This window comes from Desmodus rotundus, chromosome 1 (assembly GCF_022682495.2).
Source record: "Desmodus rotundus isolate HL8 chromosome 1, HLdesRot8A.1, whole genome shotgun sequence".
NCBI classification, from domain to species: Eukaryota; Metazoa; Chordata; class Mammalia; order Chiroptera; family Phyllostomidae; genus Desmodus; species Desmodus rotundus.
In genome coordinates this window covers 183,830,757-183,851,501 of record NC_071387.1, presented here as the reverse complement: position 1 = coordinate 183,851,501, position 20,745 = coordinate 183,830,757, and the positions used below count along the sequence as shown (strand labels likewise).

At 42.3% G+C, this 20,745-nt stretch overlaps 1 protein-coding gene across 6 annotated transcripts in view; it reads left to right on the top strand.

The window, feature by feature from the left end:
- The window catches only part of SEMA5A (semaphorin 5A), a 451,159-nt gene that overhangs the window by 50,762 nt on the left and 379,652 nt on the right, over positions 1-20,745 (top strand). The window contains exon 1 of one of the 6 annotated variants that reach the window (XM_045186258.3): positions 13,946-13,964. The exons of the other annotated variants lie outside the window; for them this stretch is intronic. The gene's annotated coding sequence lies outside the window, so the exon portion shown is untranslated. Of the gene's footprint in view, positions 1-13,945; positions 13,965-20,745 lie in introns of those variants that run through there. 6 annotated transcript variants of the gene reach the window in all.

The window sequence follows — 20,745 nt, the reverse complement described above, 5'->3', positions numbered from 1 at the left end:
AAATAGTGAAGAATCAAGGCAGGTCTAAAAATCCAGACTAATGTAGAAACATTAATTCGGGCTGACTTCTGGCCACCAGGCTGGTGCATTGAGTGGACGGAACACGCGGTTCAGACTCAGCAACTCTGGATTTCAAACTTCAACCTTGCCACTGGCTGGCTGGCTTGAGTTGGACAAGTTTTCTGATCTGAAAAGAAGGCATATAGTAATATTTCCTTTGGCTGTGTTCGCTACAATGTCAGTGTGTGAAGCAGCCGCTTCAAAAAGTCTTATGGCTTTTGTAGACTGTCTGGTAGAAGTTTCTAGTGCTTCCTTACGAGATAAACTATAATTATATTATCTGTAAGCTTCCTCTAAAATGCATTGTATCAGGATATGCAATTATACATGCTTCACTAGCTGATTTTACTTTTACTCAAATACTGTTCAGGCAGTGCGTGCCCACTCTGTGGCAGGCATGCTGGGGATACCACAGCTTACATTTCAGGGTGTGGATAAGATCATGAGTGAGTAAACAAATGACTATTCAGTATATCCAGCAGACACGAATTCCGTGAAGAACAACTAAGCAGGCTAGATTGAGTGCCCTTGTCTCTTCTCCCTTCTCCAGCACTACACTACCTTGGAAAATCCCGTCCTCTAATTTTCTTCTCCTTGAGAGGAAAAGTGGCATAGAGTTGGAAAGGACGGTTTAATTGAACGAATTGTGTGAATTGACTGCATTTATGTTTGGTAGATGAAAGTATTTGCATTATTTAGATTGAGGGTAACCACATTTTATGCTTGTCTCTAGAATTTGCCAGGGACAGTACTGGGGCCTGTTAAGTGAGTCTGATGGCAAAGGTCTTCCTTTGCCTTTAAAATTGAAAAAGCACATGAGAGTGGAGGTGGTGTGATCTTCGCATATGCTTTGCTATTGACACAGTGACAGGTTTGTTTTCTTTAGGTAAAGGTATTTTGCAAATAATCTTTTACATCTTATTTAAATACTTCTCTCCCATCTTCCCTTGACTAAATTTGATATGGTTTAGAATTTGAAAAGAATTAAATTTTTCCTGGAAGGTGGTTAGCTGGTGTGAGGAAGCAGGGAAGTGACACATTTCCCACTTCGGATCAGGCCGGACTGCCCCCACCTGAGGTCATGCAGTGCTGTCTCTTTCTCTGTCCTTAGGGTTACTGTGCAGTGAGCGGTTTGAGGGAGAGCCTGGTCCTGGGCATGAGCGTAACTCTCACCTGCTCTTTCCTCCTCATGCCTATCGTTAATGTGAGTCTTGGAGGAAATGTGGATCAGCTTTATTTTTTGTTAGGGAAGGAAATACCAGAGCTAAAACCCAAGGCCCTGCCTTGTACTGCTCTCTGTTGAGACCACGTAGTCCCTAGAATCCCTGTGAATGCCCCAGCCATCCCTGAAGACAGTCAGTCATACAGTGGGAGGAAGAGTCTGCTAAATGGCTTCACAACTTACACGAGTGCGGAGTGCTCTTCCTTCCAACTGGACAGCTTCCTGTGGTGTAGAAAAATGGTGCTTTTATATGTAGACTGCCTGGCACACTTGTAGAGAAGACATTTAAAACTAGATTTGCAGCTCTAGCTTTTTGGATTGAAAACTAAGGATGTCGTGTGGACACCCACAGTTTTTTCATCTCTTAAGTAGCAATGGGACTGTGTTGAGTTGCAAGTGAACACTGTCCAGAAGGACGGCCAGTGTTTCTGGTCCACTAGTGGTTTACCATTGTCAACCACGTTTCTCTTTATGTACACAAGGTATTGTTGTGCCCACAGAAGAAAAATACTGATTATTTTTTATTCTAAATTTCTTCTCCATTTTAAATAATTTTACGTTCCTCATGCTATGGCCATGATGTTTGTTTCCTCCTAAAATTTGTATGTCGAGTGACCTAACTCCTAGGGGTGATGGTATTAGTGGGTGGGGCCTTTGGGATGTGATTAGGTCATGAGGGTGGTACCCTAGCGAATGGGGTTAATGCCCTTATAAAAGGGATCCCACAAAGCTCCTTCCACTACAGAAGAGTACAAGGAGCAGCCCATGGCCCAGAAGAGATTCCCTCAGCTGACCAGGCTGGCATTCTGATCTTGGACTTCAAGCCTACAGAATGATGAGAACAAATCCCATTTTGTAAATAATCCCCCCAGTCTGTGGTGTTTTGTTATAGAAGCCTGAATAAACCAAAACTCCTTAGCAAACATTGTATGTCTCAAACAAGTTAGAAAGTGTAGTGGCTGGAGAACTGATGTGCGTTAAAATCTAAATACTTTTGTCAGCTGGGCCACTAACACGGATATGAGAGCATCATGCTGTTCTTTTACTTAGTTTCTATGATTCGAAAATGGTGAAGGAGGAATGCAGTCCCTCGCTCCTTGTAAAGTACTGTGAAGGGGTTGGGGTTTTACTGTAATTGTAAGTCAGTGGTTAGCCTGTCACAATTTCATGGGTGTTGCAGAAGACATGAGACTCCTGGTTCAGAGACAAAGGACTTTATTGCTAAAAGCACAGTGAGCAGCCTGAGCTTCATGTTGGCACCGACTTCCCCTGGCTGCGTCCCCCAGTCCCCCCTGTGGAGGGGCCCAGGTGAGTTACTGTGCATGCAGTGGATGTGCATCATAGCCGAGGACCCCAAGTTTAAGAAACCCAAATCTTTTATAATGACTGCATACAAATCCAACAAACTTTTGTCTCAGAAGGAGACATTATCTTTATTACGTAGGACAATAAACAAATCTGTCCTCTGTTCTTAGAAGGAGACACTGACTTCTCTTTCAGGTAATCCAGAAGAAAAGTCGCCAGAACAAAGTGTCCTGCAGCACATGAGATACACGTGGAGGACCGCTGACATATTTATCAGTGTGTGTGTGTGTGTGTCTGTGTGTACACACCCAGATGGCTCCTCTTGAAATCTTAACGCCTTGTGACTTCATCCATTTTTGCCCTTGTCCAACAGAATATTTCTAACTTTTAAAAGTTACTTCTTTCTTTGTTCTCCTCAAATGACTGACCACTGCCTTCTCATGCTAACTATTACATATTTCCTTTTTGCTCACACCAGTTGATATGTTTTCTGATTCCTTCTCAGACCATGAACATACAGAAGGCATTTAGGTTCACTATCTAGTACCGTTCTTGCTACTTAGCAGGCTCACTCAAATAAATGTTTGTTGAATGAATGGATGAATAAATGCACTCTTGATTCCTGTTAGCAAAAACAAAAATTTGTAATACCTACTGTTTAATCATATTGTTCAAAGGAGAAATACAATAAAGCAGGGGAATTAGTAGAAAATTATTCTAAAACACTTGCAAATGTATTTCAACTGCAAACCTTAGCTGGACCTGTTAAGATTCAGAAATGGCTAGGTTTTGCTCCTTTTTAAATTCTCCCATATTGGTGATGTCAGATTTCAACCCTAGGAATTGGTGCAGTCTAAGACTGCTAGCCTTCTGGTTTGTGGTAGTGGTGGGGAAGAGATGTTGCCCGTGAAGGAGATGCCATCGGGCAACCTGGTTAAGACTCATGAGCTTATCCCACACTGTGAAAGCCCTCTGATGCCAGCTTCTGCGGTTCGTTACATTGCCGTGGTCCAGAGGTGAGCAGGACGATGACTAAATCCTTTCTTCTAATTCATGTGCAACCCGCTTCTGCCCTGTATAGTTTACATGCATTTCTTACTTTAACTCTGAGGATAAATTTTCAGCTCAAACCATAAATAAATAACTCAGAAGAATCTTTGAAAGGTGAGTTTATATTGTAGATTTTGAACTGGCAAGTGGAAATTTTTAGGAAGAAATGATGATTACATTTTAATTATCGAATAAGTCACATATCAAAAATACCTTCTTTGCATTAGCTGAAGAGCAGAGATAATGTTCCAAAATACAAACTTTAGAAAATTACATTCAAATTTATTTCCTAGCTTTTATAAGTTTAGGTAAGAAGAAGGAATTGCTAAACGTAAAGAATTGAGGATAAACTTTAAATAGACCGATGTACTGTTTACACGTTTTTAAATGTAAAAAATATCGCTTTGTCAAGAACCACTTTAAAAGTTGATGAGTGTCCTTTGACTACCCCAGCTTGGCCCCTGCTGGCCCTCCCCTCACCTTCACGTAGACACGTCACTGGGTGTCCCTCCTCCCGCAGAAGTGATGTCGGTGGGCTGGTTACTCAACCTGGTAAACTCCCGCACTGTGGGCTCCCTCTTGTTCCCTCATTTGCTATGGTGCCAGACACTTAGTAGGGAGTCAACAGATCCGTATTTAGTGATGGAACGTAGATTCTATTTCTAGCACTGTTTTTACCATGAACTGAGGACTGTGTCTTCTTGCTTTGGGAGTTGGCCCAGTTCAGAATACAGCTGCCTATATGATTCAGCTTTTCCCAGCTGGAACATTTCCAGTTTTGGCACATTTACTCACTCTGTCCTGGAAGAAGGCTTTGCAGGTAGCCCTTGAATTTGCTCTTTTTGGTGGTGTTATTCATAGACCCCTGTCCTTGACCATGCCTACCTGCTGACTCCTAGTATTGACGGCTTAACCCCTGACTTTGGGCAATTTATCTTCTAGTAGGGACCCCTTAATACTCCAGGTATGACCAAAGGTGTGGCAGCCTCATGGCTTCGAAGGAACACAGATTTTTGTTTTGCCTGAAATAGTGGCAGCCTCGCAGGGAGTAAAAAAGAACTTAAGCACTTTGGAATATTCTACAGCGACTTTGGTTTTGAAGTAGGTTGATGCACATATGTACAAATATTGTTCCGAAATTTCTAGTTTTAACTTCAAAATGAGTATTTTAATATATACAGGCAGTTCACAACAATTTCTAAAGTAAAAAAATGCCAAAGGGGGCGTTTATTATTTCCTAAATAGAAACTGGAACATTTGGATAGCATAACTTTTTGTACCCAGATTGGTGTCACTAATATAAGCTGACCTGTAGGACAAACTGCTTGTTTTGATCTTGCATAAGGTCTAAATTTAACCTGTGGTATTTATTATTTACTGGTAACAAACAGGAACATGTCTTATAACCTGTGTTTTCTCACCTAAAAAGATGGCAATAATGATCCCTCAATGTTAAAAATTAGGAGGATCAAGGACATTTTACGAACTCTAAAGTGCTTTACAAATATTAGGTTGGTGGGGAGCATGGGAGCAGGGGCCTGGAGAAAGCTGACTCATCAGAGACCTGCTGGAACTTTAGGGACTGGGGGCAGTGAGGATTAGAGAGCTTCCCAGGTCAGTCTGGACCCCAGCCAGGTTGGAGAGTGACTGGCCTAGTGCCTCAACATGTCTCCTGCATCGGTTTTGTTCACCAAGTGTCCAGGCTTTGGAAACTCACGTGGAAAGTGGGAAGATGATATTTAGAAGAAATAGACTGATTTCCTTCATTACAGGCCTTGTCAGTTTCAATATCACCTCTGCCTTTAAGGTCTATTTCTCTGATTGTCTTGAGTTTGAGAATTAAAAGATTAACTTTATTGTACCCCTGTCCCTTCCTTCCTCCCTCCATAGGTAAGCACCTTGAGGTTAGGGTCTATGTCTTGAATTTCTTTTATTTATTGTTATTCCTAAAGCACCTGGCTAATTATGCAAAAGGAAAGAGCTCTGTGTGTAGGTGCTGATTTAATTGGGTTTCATTACTAGGGGGTAATTAGGCTCAGTCTTAATGGGGAACATTTAGAAGGACAGATCCAGATAAGAACATGGCCTACTTATATTTAAAAAAAAGGTATTGTTTATTTAGTTAAAAATAGACAGTACTTAGCACATGCCAGAAATAGATACTACTTGTTAAGAGTATGGTAACCCTACATCTGTTGTGTTGAACCTAGGCAACTTGAGAGATAAAAACAGATGATTTGTTCACTCACTGCTAGAAAACATTCTTTCAAAAATTTTCATTTCCAGAAAGGTCAGTTCTGAGCTGCTGCCTCAGTCGGTGCTGGCATCGCATGGAAGCCGTTGTCTACTAGGTAGTGTTTTTCATGCTGGTTTCTCGGGAGAGACAGTCAATGCAGCGTGGGAGAAATGTCTTGCAAGGACACGGCACATATTTCTAAGAAGAAAAACTACAGCGATATCAACTTAACTTTGCATATTTGTAGTCCAGAGGAAAATAACTTTAATCTCATTGTCAAGGACTGTCTGGCCCTCACTAACTTTTTCTTTTCTCCTTCCCTGGCCCCATGGCTTTCAATTAGTTCTGTTTTATAAACAGAGAGACTATACTGATATTCTCCCCACAGAGATAAAAATAAGGCTATAATTAATTACTAATGCTACCAGGTCAGGATTCTTGAGGAGTCTTTTAGTAATCAAATTAGGCATCTGTGGGTAAGAGGGAGGAAAGCTATTTTTGAAAAAGTATGAATTTAGGATTTTGTAACTTTTTGAATGAACATTAATATGTGATGATGACAGTATGCTTTAAATTATACACTCAAAATATATCATATTACTGTATTTTTCAGACCATAAGACATACCTAGGTTTTAGAGGAGGAAAATAGGAAAAAAAATTTTGAAGCAAAAGATGTGGTAAAATATTTAATAACATAAATAACCACACTCCCCTCCCCCTGCCAGCGAGCCAGGTAAGCTACATTCGGACTATAAGACACACCCCCATTTTCCTCCCAAATTGGGAATGGAATGTGTGTTTTATAGTCCGAAAAACATGGTAAATATGTTGATTTATAACTAGATTTATAATTAAGGCATATATTAAATATATATAAATTATAGCTTTTTTTTAGAGCAGTTTTAAGTTCACTGAAAAATTAGGTTGAAAGTACAGAGATTTTCAATACCCTCTCCCCATCCCACCAGCCCTCTACATGCTCACAGCTCCCCCCCCCGCCCCCGGCTATCAACATCTCCCACCAGAGGGACATATTTGTTATGAGCGATGCCCCTGTGTCGATGCATTGTTATCATCCCAAGTTCATAGTTTACATTGGGGTTCACTCTTGGCTTTGCATGTGCTCTGGGTTTTGACACATGTATAATGATGTGGATCCCTCATTACAGTAGCACGCAGAGAAGTTTCGGCGCTCTGAAAATCCTCTGTGCTCTGCTGGTCACCCTTCCCTCTCCTCTGACCCCTGGCCACCTCTGATCTCTTTATTGTCACCGTAGTTTTACCACCTCCAGAGTGTCATATAGTTGGAATCATACAGTAGCTTTTTCATATTGGCTTCTTTCACTCAGTAACATGCACTTAAGGTTCCTCTGAGTCTTTTTGGCTTGACAGCTCATTTCCTTTTAGCACTGGATAATATTCCATTGTCTGCATGTATCATTTACCTACTGAAAGACACTTTGCTTACTTCCATGTTTTGACAATTATGAACAAAAAAGTATGTCTTTAGAGGAAGTCTCGTATGCTATTTTCTTGTAAATAAAGATTTCTGTAAAAATGAAAAGCAAATGGAATTAGGGTGTTGCAGACACCAAGGAGACGGTGAGGAGGAGGCGCTTGGTGATTGGGGAGGTCGGTAAGCACTGGGCCACAGGTATCCTGTTCCCACATGTTAATGTCTTACCCAGCTTGCAGTGGGGGTAGGGCCCGGTCTCCCCCTTCTGACAGTTAATGAGGTCTCCGTTAGGATTGCCGCAGACCCCAGCAGTGTGCTGCTTGGACGCCCACTCTCTGATGTTATGCGGATGCACCTCTGAATCTTCAGTGAGCACCTCCCATTCTGTGAATTTAAGCAAGTTTCTTCCTGAGCCTCAATTTTCTCGTGGAGAAAATGTGTCAATAATGACTTCATGGTAATATATGCACAAAGCCTGGCCCAGAAAAAGTAGTAAACAGGTGATTATTATTATTACTTTTTTTCTAATCATTATTATTGAACTTATTTCCCAACTTGTTATAACTTTTTAAAATTCTTTTCCCCCTACAAAATATGAACTGCATGAGAGCAGATACATTTATCTATCTGACTTGTGCTTAGACGAGTTTCTGACACACTTAGGGAAAAGCTGTTGAATGAATGAATGAGCTTTCCAAACAAACCGATGGACTTTATAGAAGCTGCCATGTTGCGTTTGCCTGTGTTGCAGGAAGACTGACTACAGATTTGCTGTGAAAGAACATGAATAGTAGCAAGTAGTGTTTGTCTATAAACCGAGGGCTACTAATACTGGCAAGCTGATTTTATCTATGGTTTCTTCTCTAAGTAAATATATTGGGTCAGGATCTCTCCTCCTGCTTGTAGAACCGTTCAATTTACTTAGACATTAGAGCACCGTAGCTCTTTCTGATGGGTAACATGGCCATGGTAATAAACAGTTTTTCCTTTTTCTTTGAAAATTGTTTTTGTGCTTATTTTTAGTTTTATATTTTCACATCATTTTTGCAGTGACAATTTCAGGGTGACCTGATTAACATAAAAAATTAAAGTTGATGGCAGAAATCTGAATCTGAGTCTAATCAGAGAATTTGCCGGTGCTGGCGGTCTGTTCATCAACATTTACTTCCTTAGAAGGTTTTCCTGCCTTTGCTTCTATTCAAGTCTTTGAATTGTATATTCAAAGTACTATAGGTTGAGTGGCTACTGTGAACAGAGAGCTGTGATGGCCAGACAGACCCCAGCTCTCAGGTGGGGGCAACTGAGGCAAAGGGGTGTGTGATACAAGTGCGACTCCTTCTGTCCATTGCTGAACTGGATGATGTCATCAGCCAAGTGCAGTCACATTTGGTGGACACCTAAGGAGGACCCGAGTGCCTGTCACTGGTTAGGGACAGGAATTCCTAGTTTCTGTCCTCTTGACCTTGCTGCTAAGTTCTGACAACTCTGGCTTACAAGCCACTCCATGAGGCTGATGACAAATAGAGTTTTTGCTGTAACCTCTTCATCTAGGAGAGGACACCATGGAAAGGCAGGCTGTGTGCCACAGTGGGGACAACTTGAGCTTTGGTGTTAGACCAGCTGCTGCTTGTCCATTCTGAGAGAACAATTGGAAAAAAGAAGTCAGGTTTAATGTGAGGTCATTGTCAAGGACATTGCCCTTTGGGTGGCATAGTAGCCACAGGCCCCCGGTGAGATCAGAGTAGGTTCACCCCAAGGAGCTGCAGAAGAGCGGGGCACATTCTCTGATGCAATGGGGGAGTGGGCGTTAGCGGCAGAGCTGTGCAGGCGGTTGTTTTAAGAGCTGGACGTCACCCTGTGTGTGCGCACAGTAACTGGACACTGCCTGAAGAAGGACTGCATTTATTTGTTTATTACATGTCCACTTTAGTCAATGCTGCTGAAGTAAAATGCTGAGGGTCAAGGCATAATTTTATTGTAAAATTATTTTAATGCTTTTTTTCTGATGCAGAAAAATTAATGATGGATCACATAAAAGAAGAAAATAATCTTCTATTTTACTGTGTTGCTCATTCTTAAAAATCTGACTTAAGATCTTCAAAAGCTGTAATGTAAGGATGGGGTTTTGCCAAACAAATCTTGTGTCAATTTAAGTAAGATGTGTTATGCTTGTCTTTGGTTCTTTCTCTGCCATGTGAGGCCTTCAGTCAATTCAGGTTGGGCCTTTTTAATATTCTCAAATTGCAAACAATTAAGTGCATTTATTTTGAAGAAATTTGCTAGCTATTTTACATATATTTGATCACTTTACCTATGCATTCTCACCAAGGAATTCAGTTTGGAGAGCAACTCAGAATCATTCCCTGAATTGTCCTGTTTTCTATTTATACATTTCTCATTTTATTTATTTTAAATAGTCTGCACTAAGTGGTTCACTTGTGTATGTTTTCCATGATCACACAGCGAGAAGAAAAGCACCAGCCATGTATGTGTACATGCGGGTGAAGTGGTACCAGTGCTCATTGAACATCACAAAGCTAAGAATTGGGAATCCTGAGTGGTACTTGAAGGCAGTGTATTTAGAGCCACTACTCACCTGGGTAGCCTATTAGATAGCAATTTGAGTCGTAACGGATGATCATGTCAGAAATAGTGCACCCCTTGGTCCGCAGGGTTCTAATAGCCATGTGCCTCTCCTCCTCCAAGCTCTGCCTCAAGGACACCTTTGTTTCTTAAGTTTTAAACACCTGCTTCACTGTTTAATTCTACTTGAGCTATTTCAACTACGCTATTTGGAGAGTGGTTTTTCTCAAAATTTTTGATACTCAAAATGGATATTATGGGCCAGACATATTTGTAATATAACCCACAATATTTAGCACATTCCATGTAGTTGAGACAAAATCCGCTTACCACCATCTCCGCCGACCCCTCGGCTCTCTTCCTGATGGTGGCTTCTTCATCACCTTACATTGGCTCCCCTGACAGAGAGCTTGTCTCCTAGGAGGGTCTACAGAGATAGCTGTTGTATGGAGAACCTGATTTTTTCTTCCCTTTTGCACAATTTTAATTAGGATTTAAGAAACTCTTGTATCTTGGGCCAGCATTTAGTAATAAGCATGTGTAAACAAGTTTTATGAAAAAGCTAACATTTTCTTTTAACCAGTTTTTATTAGAACCACAGGAACCCACTGTTGTTAGCATATGTTGGCATTCAAGCCTAGTCAGTCTCTTTCTAGTTGGGCCAGAGCTGCCGAAGGACATTTATGGAAGTCACTGTCTTTGTCACTTGCCTGTCTGTGCCCCAGAAAAGCCTGGACCTCAGAAACCATGTGTGAGCCTGCCTGAGATTTCCGGTTGGTCAGAGGGGGCTGGTACTCATGAAAGTGTTAATCTGTTTCTCTTTGGAGCTAAATGCAAAATAAATAACAACCAGAAACCATTCCAATCAAACAGCTGATGAGGAAGCATTTCAAAAGAGCATTGAGGGCTGTGTTGACTTAAAATGCAAAAGAATAAAATTTTTTTAATCCGATGGTCGATTTCAAATAAACCTACCATCTCTCTGTTTCCAGAAAAAGACCCCCAAATGTGCAAATTTTGTTCTAGAAGAGAGCAAGTAATTATAAGGAAACACTTATGTTCTGGGGACACACAGCATTAGGTTATAGGACACATCAATTTAGCAATTGCTTAATCTGCAGACAGCCTCTTATGCAGGTGTGTGGCAGGCATGCACCTCACGCAGAGGCTGGTGTTCAGCAGCTACAGGGTTAATTTTCCTGACTTGAGGGCAGTCGTGAATACTAAGGGCACATCCAAGTAGCAGAATGTAGTGACATTGGAACGCGACGGGCCACAGTGTCTTTTACAACCAGATGACCTGTGGAAGGCAGTGTACTTTGTGTCTGGAGTTGTTTGTGAGTGCTACGCATCATACACCCTGCAGGATGGGAAATGCCCGGTGGTGTGATCCAGACGCGTGGCTATTCTGACTTTAGCTCCGTTCACGTGAGGATGGATTTGGGCAGATTTCACCTAAGAAGGAGGAAAGAGTGGGCGACTCAAGCGAGGTGGGGGTGGGGTGCGCACAGGTGAGCACTGGCCGAGTGTTTCCTGCAGTGCCCATGCAGAACATAAACTGCCATAGGCTTTGAGAGAAACGTGGGGATAATGAGTTTCCTCACAGGAAAGGAGGGAAACGATAAGGATGCCGGCTACCCAGTGTGATTTAATGCTGCACAGGAAATTTTATGCAGTGATACCGGATAAAAAGGGACATAGGGAAATAATGAATGTTGAAGTGGGAAATATAAAATTCCACATTTTGGCCCCCCGCAAAACACAAGATAATCAGATACAAGTATTAGAAGAAATAAGAACTTAGGTTAAACTTTCAAAATAAATATGCAGAAGCTAACAATTTTCTGTTTACTAGCAATAATTGGTTGCTATGTAATGACATAATGTGATTTCATTCTTGATGGCAGCAAAAATACAAAAATATCTCAGAATTAACTTAAAAGAATGTGCAGGGCCCATGTAGCTCTTTGGTGCCTCTTTATCTTGGTGTTGGTTTTTTTCCTAAGGTTTTTGGTCATCAGATCATCTTGAGAGCCTGTAACTCTCCTGTCTAGGGTTTGTAATTTTGCTTTCTTTGGTTGGAGTTCATTGCCCCAGGCTGATAGGGCTCTGAGGATAGGAGCTTCCCATTTTCTGGTGCCTGCTGTGTCCCTCGTCAGTCAAGGCAGCTCCCTCCCTCTTTGGCCCAAGTTTTCACCTGGTAGTTTCATTGTGAAAGCAGACACCCCTGTTGCTTGGCCCCATGGGGTTTCCCAGTGAATCCCTGTGGCTTTAGTTTCTCTTGTCAGTGCATCTGTTGCTTCTGAACTTGGAGCAGACCTAGAGACACTACTGTGTTTTCTAGGGATCTTTGTAGTTCGTATTCGAGGCTGTGATTTTCTGTGCAGGCGAGGCAATCTCCTTGCGGTCTCTCAGAGATTCCTCATGATTTGTGGCCCACATGGCACTTTCTTGTTGACTTCTAGCACTTCATGAACATTTTCTTTTTAAACGCATACATCCTTTTTGTCATTCGCGGGCTCTGAGGATGGAAAGAAGAGGCAGCTACGTGTGCTCTGACGGCTGTCTTGTTCCCACCCAGGGACGGGACCCAAGACTTCACACAGGGCCCCTGGCCGGGTTGCCAGATAAAATACTGTGGTGCTCGTTCAAACCTGAACTTTAGATAAACAATGTGTAACTGTGTTAGCATAAGTCTGTTTTGTACTTACTCTAAAAAAATAGAAGTATCCACTGTTTTTCTGACATTTCCTTTGACCTAGGAGACTGATGTTTATCTGCAATTTAAATTCAGTGACAGATTCTGTATTTTTATTTGCTCACTCTGGCCATCCCATGCTTGGTGTCTGGTGTACAGAACCACACTCAGTCTCCAGGCGTGTGTGTGATGGAGGGAGGAGATGGAGGAGACAATGACCCACCCTGCAGGGACCTGAAACAGGAGTTTGAGGACAGGATCAAATTAAATGCTAGTTGAACTGAGACTGACCCACGTTGTATATATAGGTCAGGCGCTTTCTTAACGCTGACTTTAGAATTGCCTTAGTCTTTTCAGGCTACTGTAACAAAAGGCCATATGCAGGTGGCTTATAAACAACAGAAACTTATTTCTCACGGTTCTGGAGGCTGGGAATTCCAAGAGCAAGGTAGTGGCAGATGCAGGGTCTACTAGAAGCCTGAGTTCTGGTTCATAGACAGCATCTATTCACTGTGTCTTCATGGGGTGGCAGGGTAGAGGGAGCTTTCTACAGCCCTTATTATAAGGGTACTAACCCCTTATAATAAGGGGTCAACAGGATCAAAGGTCTCACCTCCTAATACCATCCACTGGGCTTAGGCTTCAACACAGGAAGTTGAAGGCCTGTGTTCAACACACCAACATTCAGGCCATAGCAATAAATATGAATGATCCAAATAATGCTTAACTGTGACTAGATTAATTTCTGACAATACATATGCTGATATTAAGGATGAAGAACACTTCGAATGTGATACCATAGAGTCTACTGAGTTATAGCTAGTTGTTAGCTTGAAACGTAAAATGACTCTTCAGAAGTATTATCAAAATGTGTTCTTTAATTACAATTCTTCTGGTGTTTCAGGTGAGTATCATTAACTTCAAAGACGTTGAATGTTGAGGGTGACAGCGAGCTAACTAGCTGTTTGCATACAGCCTCCTGGTGACATGCTGAATAAGAGCCATGTGTTAAAACAAAGGATCATGTAAGGAATTTTTAATATTTTCCTGACTGCGGAGGTCAATGAAATAATGTCAATGACTAATTATTGTTGACATATTTGCGAAATGATGGTAAGAACTATAAACAAAGCTTTCATTTTTATGTAATAGAGGATCATGCTTAATCTTTGCAATGAGGTCATTTGTAAAATGGCATAAATGTAAAATTTCACATTGGAAATCTGTTCCTTTTTCCTCTGGAAAAAAAATCTGTGTCAGTCGCCAATTCATTTTCTCCTTTCATTATTATTCTCAGGTGACAGACTTTTGATTTGGTTCTTCCTGAGACCCCTGCATTGCAGAATGATTCTGTGTGTAGAGAATTAGCTCCCAGGAATTACCACGTTTGGAGTCATTTGACTTCCTATCTGTGTATGCACATGTTGGCCGTGCTGCCTGTGCCAAGCAGAACAAAGTAATTGACCTTGACATTATCTATATCTTTAATAGATTTTTTATTCTTTGTATAATCCCTCACAGCTGCTTTTCCCTCCTCCTCCTTAAGTTTTTGAGTATTTATTATTTTAAAATGCACTCATTTTGTAATTTAAGCTTTTCGATCTGATTTACTTTTTTCTTCCAAACCTTTTCATATATAAGAATAGAATCTAAGGACTTGAGAGGTACATACCTGGGCAAGGGTAAACCAGAAAATAAAAGAGAAATAACACTCAGAATTTTTATGGCAGTATTTTAAGCTACCTTTAAGTGGTTAGTAATTTACTCCCCTGTCTGTCCATTCTTTTTGTCATGCTGTGCTTGGTTTTGGTACATATATTAAGTAAGGGTAATATGTGCTTTTTAGGCACTCAGAGCTTTGTTCATGCTTTTGTTGTGGGTGGTATTTGCTGTGTTTCCATTCATTTACTGGTTCCCATTAGCTTTGCAATCTGGCATATCCCTGTTAAACATGACCGCCTGGGTTCCCAGGTGTTTTACAAAGATAGAAGCAGAAGCATTTGCCATATTTGGAAATTGAGAGAAGAGTGAGAGCGAGAGTCAGAGAGAGAGAGAGAGAGAGATGGAGGGGTAAGTTGGGAGGGGTGGGAGGGGAAGGAGGAGGAGGAGGAGGAAGGGGAGGCAAAAACTGAGAGACAGTGATGTGGAGAGAGGGATGGAGAAGACATGGAGGGAGCCTGGAATAGAGAGAACATAGTGGGAGAGAAGGAGTGATGGAGGGAAGGTACAGAGACCCAGAATTAGGCAGTGAAAAGCCTTTGTCAATAAATGCCATTCACAGGAAATCTCTTCATAAGTAAAGTGCTTCTGAAGCCAGATAGGTGGCATGATAATTTCATCCAGAATTTTATACTGTAGGATCACAACAGGAAAAAATGAGCAGTCCTCTGAGATTTGGATGGGAGTTAATATGTGCTCTTTATGAATTTTTAAATGCTTAAGAATGCTATAAAGCCAGATGGAGAGAGTAAAAGGAAAGAAGACCCATTTACTTTTCTAGAATGGATGATCACCAGCCCAGTGTGTCAGGAGAGAAACTTCCACAGAGCAAGTTTGCAAACCTGAGCCTTTCCAGTTCCACTTCTTTGGCTAGTGGTTTTCTGTGCTGGAGTTGGTCCTCACCTCCTGAGAGCCAGCTGTGCACTCTGCCCAGCTCCACGTTCAGGGACAACCTGGCAGTGGTGGGAGCATTTACACAACGGAAATTGGCAAACACCACAAATCAGGGCTCTCTGGAAAGCCGATAATTAAACATTGACCAGTACACCACTGGATGCCCTTCCAGTGCTCTGTATCCATGGTACTCGTTACTGGATGCCCACAAGTGCTGTTTTACCTCCCATCCACCTCCCTCCCAGAATGCTGACCCCTAGAGATACCCACCTGGGTAATGTCTTGTGCTCTTAGTTTCTCTCGTTTTCCTCCATCAAAGTGTATTTGCCCTGAGTGAGTGAGGTGTGAGCTGCTGCTGTCATTGGATGGCCCCTGATGTAAGGCCCCTGCACTTGTGTTGACTTGGTAGCATATTTTTCCTTGGGGCCGTGTGAAAACATGGCAACGGTCTGGTCTGGATCTTCCCTGGGGTCAGACAAATCCATAATCCAAGTGGAGGGAATGTCTGACCTCATTCAGCTCACAGGTCACAGTGCTGTCATCTGCATCCCTGTGTATACCACTGGCCTTGGTGAACACAACCAAAGGCATGTTAAAAGACCAAAGAAAAGTGTCATGTTGACAAATATAATTTTGGGGGTCAGTGACATTTCATGGGGGCGGGCAAGAGACTCTTTATGTTTTGTTTTCTGAACCATTGGTTCAATTTCAGTGCAACAAAGATGGTTTGGAGATGTGATTTCCACTCTGTGCCTCCATCAGGCACAGTTGATGGACCTGGAGTTGCCAGGTAGGCTGACATAGATGCGCCTGTGCATTAGAAATCTTTCCTAGGGGTGGCCCTGCTCTTTGCTCAGATAGGAAGACAAGTCAATGATAAGCACATCTTCTTATGGGAATTTTGTCAGTGGTCATTAGTTGGTGGCCTCATCTCTAATGAGTTGGCCTTCTGTGGCACCTGGGAGCTTTCCAGCATCTCTGTTGTTATTATACCCAGCCTGCAAACCCATGAGTAGAACCAAAACATGGAAAAGGACAGAGAAAAATGGAAAAGGATGTGAAATATAGACTTGAAATCGAAGAGCTAAGGTTGTTAGGTGACTAAAAAAAGAAAAAGAAGGAATCTCTAAATCTCTTAACAGTTGAAGCAGAAATCTCTAAGATTTCCAGTAGCTTGTCATAATGAACAGAATTCTGTAGGTCTGTAGTCTTGTTAGTGATGGTATTTTGTCCCTCAGTTTGGCCATCATAGTTTGATGGCTCAGAGATGACTCTGAATTGGCAACTCATGGTTAAAAGGGTCGCGCTCCTCATTGTGACCTGGGCCAAAGTAAGCCCCTCAAAAAAGGACCACTTCACAGACCATACTTCTTGTACCCCAAATTGTCAGCTAAGTGTAAACGTGAGTGATGCTGCATTAGTGACACCAGACAGATATTTTGTAACAGGTTCTCCGGTCTCTTAGTGGTTAAGGTAGGACAGTTCTTCACTAACGGTAGTAAACTGTGGCTGCCTACAGGTCCATGGATCTAAATTTCCCTGGTGTGATTCATCCCTGTCTTGCCCTGGATTGAGTTTAGAAAGTTATGAAGGAGTCGAGCAGTGAAGGCTGCAGCCGACATGTCTGATTTACACACTTCTCATGCTTCTCTTTCTTCCATGCGCGGTGGGTAAGTTATGCCGCTCTCAGGAGCTGGGCTGGTTTCCCTTCTCCGCAGGCTGGAGGACTATGGGTACCACACTCTTCCCTCCGAAAGGCAGTAAGAGTGGATTTGTGGTGTACAATCTTCTTGATTAATTGAAGAATACACATGGCTTATTCATCACAAAAGCAGGGTTGCCACCAAAATGACTCTAATTGGCTAAATAAATAACCCTAAGATTTTATTGCCTGCAGCCTGGATGCCCCTCCCGATGAGCAGCAGCTAATGATTGATTTGCCTCAGGCAGTGAATATTCTCCTATCCTCTGTAAGAAGCCTGTGACTTATTTTGCTAACTTGGGGCTTATATTATTAAACTTTCAAAACAGCTTGGGATTCAGGAAGACTGTAAAAATGAAGTGATTTTTCAGTATTGTAATTTTTTAATAGACAAAACCAAATTTCTTTGTTTTTCTATAGCCTAAACCAGGGGTTCTTAACTGGTGGTGAGTTTTGCCTCTCAGGGGACATTTGGCAATGTCTGGAGACAGTTGCAGTGGTCACAACTTGGCCTGTGTGTCTGCTGGTGGTGTCCAGTGGGCATAGGACAGGGATGTCCCTAAACATCCTGCAATGCCCAGGACGCCCCCAACAGAGAATGATTGGCCCCATATGTCAGCAGTGGTGTGGCGGAAAAACTTTGGTTTAAATAGATTGTAAAGAAGAAAAAAAATGAGCACTCGTTAGGGAGATTCCTGGGTGGGCACCTTGTTCACTCTTTCAGTTCAGAGGCATTTTGTGAGCACCAGTTAGGCTCCATGCTGGTGAGGGGCCATGCTGGTCAGTGAGCTGAAGGCCGTCACCCCGACACCTGTGGAGGCGGTGTTAGTGGGGACTGGCCCCTCCAGGATGACTCCCAGCCTGAAGTGCCACTCAAGAAGAATAGACGAGCCATGATTCATGGTTGGAACAGATACCACTTTCATGCCGTATTCTTGCTGTGAAGTGAGAAATGATGTTGGAATGGGGATCTCACCCAGGAAAGCCCCGATGCACACTGTTAATAATGATCCCTTCAATCAGTTTTTGCATTTTGTTCACATTCCTAAAAGATTAGTGTCGTGGATGAGGAAACTGAGGCTCAGAAACGATAAGTGGCATGTCTGGCACCCCCAGATGACACGCTGCAGAGCCAGCGCCCGTCCCACGCCCTCTGCTCTGCATCCTCCCTTTGCACCAGTGGGACGAGAAGCAGCTCTGTTACTCTAAGGGTAGCAGGTGTTTTCATTTCTAAAAGTTGTGGTATGGTATCTTACTAAAAGCGATGGCAAGGGATAATGGAGAGTTATAACTACTGAAATGACAAGCACACATTTAAAAATAATGAGGAGCTTGGCTAAGGTTGTAGACCAGTTAGACTGACTCAGCTTGAGAGGCAGAGCACAGAGTGTTTGGGGCTCTCAGTGGCCTGGAATCCTGACTGTTAGAAAGTCCCTCTCAAGTGCTTAGCACCTTGCTTGGCATGGAGGCATCATATAGTCTTCAGTAGTTAGAAAGGAAATTCAGAAAGCAGCTAACATTATGGAAAGCTGTTCATAATTCAGGAAACGTAAATTAGCAACTGATTATCACCTATCAGATTGGCAAAGATAAAATAAAAATGGAAATCCCCAAGGTGGGCAAGCGTTGATGGCGGTTTAGGAAGTATCTGTGGCATTAATTGACCTGGCAAGTCTATGTCTAAGAATTCATCCTGTATTTATTTCCACCTAACTGTGCAGTGGTAGCGGTGTTTATTTCCTTCGTATTTTTAGTAGTGCACAAAACCTAAATGTCCACAAGAAGAGACCTGGTTAAATAAAATACATGGTCTTTAAAAGGAACGGAGCAAGACTGTACTTTCAGGGATCATTTCTATAGTCTGTTAAAAGGAATGGAGTGTATCTGTTTTGCAAACCTGGAAACATCTACAGTATATTGAGCGAATGAAGTTGACATAAAACAGCATGTGTAATCCCTTGTGTATGCACTTGGCCATAAGTACATGGAATGTGTTTCAAAGAACACCCACCAACATGTGCTTGTTGGCCACCCCCATCCGATGAATTGGATTGGGGGGAAGGAAGGGAAGTTCTCTTTTCATTTCATATAATTCTGTTTTAGAGATCACTACTATATATTCATTTAAAATGGAAAACCTTTTCAATGAAAATACATTTATTGAGCACCTATTAATTGCCCGTTGCTCTCCTGGACAGTGAAAACACAACTATATATGAATGAGTCATTTCTCCTGCTACAGAGTAGCTTCCAGTCTAACTTTTATATCTATTGGCCAAACCCCATTTTCTGTTTTTGGATTCTTAATTACTTCGTTGCTCTGGACAATTTGGTTAAGATAGAAATAAAGTCATTTGGTACTATGCAGGTGATTTGGGGTTTTTTTGCATATTTCTAAAATAATGTTTTGAATATAACATATATAGGAAATGTTATTTTAAAAGCTGCACCTTTCCTGAAAACTTAAAGTGTGTCATGGTCTGAGATGCTCACCAGAGGAGAATGTATTCACGGAGAGACTACTATGTGATAGGCTCCAGGAATATATCGACAAGTAAGAAATATGTGGCCCTTTCTTTTTAAAGTACAGTTGAGGAAACAGGAGACAAACAAGGAACAAGGACTTGAATATGTCACTAGTATTAAGGTGAGGGCTGTGGAGGACATGGGCGTGGTGAAGATTTTTGACAGGCTGTCCACAAGAGCCTCTCTGAGGACAGGCCGTTCAGAAGTAGACCTGAAGAATGAGAGAACCCGCCGTACACAGTGAGGGCAGCGTTCCAGCAGGTGGGAGGAATGAGACCGGAAACAGCTGGCTGCGTTTATGGATCCAGCGACTCCTGAGAGTTGGCTGGAGTGAGGGCAGGACAGGTGGGAGGGGCTGGCAGGCAGGGGGCCGATGGCCCTGCTTTTTGCTGAGTTCCCACTGTGCACAGTGGAGCAGTCATTTATCCTCAGTGATGGAAACGATTCTGAGATGATAGGCAAATCTAGTAAACTTAGAGGTAGAAGAAGATTAAGTCCACAGCACAGGGTGGATGTCCTCTCCTAATTACTTAGTAAGTGGATAATCTTTCAAACACATATAAACTCTCTCTGGTGAAATACCAGAATGTCCTAAAACAATTGGTAAGGTGATTCTCAGATATGCCTATTTACGCCTTAGTCTTTTTTCTTAAATATATTTTATTGGTTATGTTATTACAGTTGTCCCATTTGCCCCCTTCACTCCCTTCCACCCTGCACACCCCCTCCATTATATGAAGTGTTAAAGGGATTTATCTAAGAAAAAGATAAAAAATATGAACAGTAAAATGACAGCGAACTCATAGTTATTAACAACCACACTTAAAACAAAAACAAAAGCAAACTAAGCAAACAACTAGAACAGGAACAGAACCACAGAAATGGAGTTCACATGGAGGGTTATCAACAGGGGAGTGGGAGGGGGAGAGGGGGGGGAAAGGTACAGGGAATACCCTTGGTCTTTGTCAAGCCACACTGCTGTTTCCTGGTGGGAAGGTCTGCCCTGGCCTTTGATTCCTGTCTGTCACAGCTGGTCCCTGCGTGTCTGGCTTTCCCCTCTGAATTCCTTTAACTTGCAGACGTTTTGGCTTAAACTTGCCTTCAAGCTCAGCTGTCTTCAAACTTGGCCTCAGCCAGGTGTGCAGGAGGTGCTCTCACTCATTAGAAAGTCCTTTCTGCCGCGGAGAAATTTGATGGTCAGGATTCAACCCTGAGGGACTGAACTCTTCACCTCAGAGAGAGCTGCTTTCTCTCACCATCCACAGCTTTTCTCAGCACCTCCCGTATCACAG